This window comes from Ziziphus jujuba, chromosome 6 (assembly GCF_031755915.1).
Source record: "Ziziphus jujuba cultivar Dongzao chromosome 6, ASM3175591v1".
NCBI lineage: Eukaryota > Viridiplantae > Streptophyta > Magnoliopsida > Rosales > Rhamnaceae > Ziziphus > Ziziphus jujuba.
In genome coordinates this window covers 20,985,034-20,986,469 of record NC_083384.1, presented here as the reverse complement: position 1 = coordinate 20,986,469, position 1,436 = coordinate 20,985,034, and the positions used below count along the sequence as shown (strand labels likewise).

The window sequence follows — 1,436 nt, the reverse complement described above, 5'->3', positions numbered from 1 at the left end:
ATTGAATTGCTAATTGACCTATTTAATTCTCTAAGACTTTGATTGCAGCCAATTGGTTGTTGAACATTTTATTATGGTTTGTTAATTGTTACTCAATTCTCTTCATGAAAGATGTAGCATTATTAGATATCTCTATCAAGGCAATTGGTTGTTGAACATTTGATTATGGTTAGTCACTTGTTGCTCAATTCTCCTCATGAAAGTGTTGAGCTTGAGAAGAATTTTGATTTTGATTTTGATGTGGACTTGGCAGCTTTTGGTAGAATTGAAGTTGGAATTGTTGTTTTGAAACCTTCCACCTTGTCCTTTGATTAGATCCTTGCTGGTTATTGTTAGACCATGAAAAATTTAGGTGTTCATCCATCTTGGATTATATGTGTTAGAATATGAATTGTTTGGTTGCTTTTGAAAATTCCCTACAAAGTTAACATCATCAGAAGTAAGGGGATTTCCGGGTTGGCGATCCACAATATTATGATCATAAACACTACATAAATCACAAAATAAAAAATTATTAGTAGATCGGATAGAATTCACCCCTGTTTGACCAAATTGAGTGTTCAAGGTCTTCATGAATTGGTTTGCAATTTGAGCTCCTAAGTTGTTAATATCAAACTCTTCCACGGCATTTACTTGACTTCTTCCAGTTGCTCTCCTCTCACTTGGATATTGATAGTTATTATCGGCAATCTCTTCAATCAATTCAAATGCTTTATATTGCCTTTTACTCATTAAATAACCTTTTGTAATTACATATATCAATTGTTTGTTACCATAATCTAAACAATTATAGAAAATTTGTACCTAGATCCATGTTAGAAATCCATGGTGTGGGCATCTTCTTAATAGTTCCTTGAAGCGCTTTCATACATCATACAAAGTCTCTTGGCCTTGTTGATAAAAATTATTTATATCACTTTTCAACTTGGTGGTCTTGGATAGAAGAAAAAATTTGTCTAGGAATTTTGCCTCAATGGCATCCCATGTAGTGATAGTAGCTACATGAGCTTTTGCCTTGTCTCTAAGAGACCAACGAAAAAGTCTTAATCGAAAAGCATCATCAAAAATACCATTTTGCTTAAGCATATCACACAATTGAAGAAAACCATAAATATGCAAGTGAGGATCTTCATGAGGCAAACCACTAAATCGAACATTATAAAGCAAAGAAGTAGTAGATGCTTAAAATTGTTTGCTTCAATAGGTAGCCTCCTTTTGCTGTTCGAGAATCATGGCAAGTGTTAGCCATGAAACATGCAAAACCAAGACGAAGGCAAGGTAAAAGCTGAAATGCCTTGGCCGAAATCATTAACCTAGTTTGTTTCATATTTGGTTTGTATTTTAATTCTAGCAAATTGTGTAATCTAGGCTAGATAAGTTGGTGCACAAAGATACCAAAATATGTTGTTTAAAGTATACTAGCCAAATTAGGGTTT

General features: G+C 33.6%; 1 non-coding gene across 1 annotated transcript; it reads left to right on the top strand.

Annotated features, from left to right (window-relative positions):
• Positions 1–820: 820 nt before the first annotated feature.
• Positions 821–927, top strand: LOC112489699 (small nucleolar RNA R71). The gene has a single exon (XR_003053983.1). It is a non-coding gene; the product is annotated as a small nucleolar RNA R71 (small nucleolar RNA).
• Positions 928–1,436: the final 509 nt, after the last annotated feature.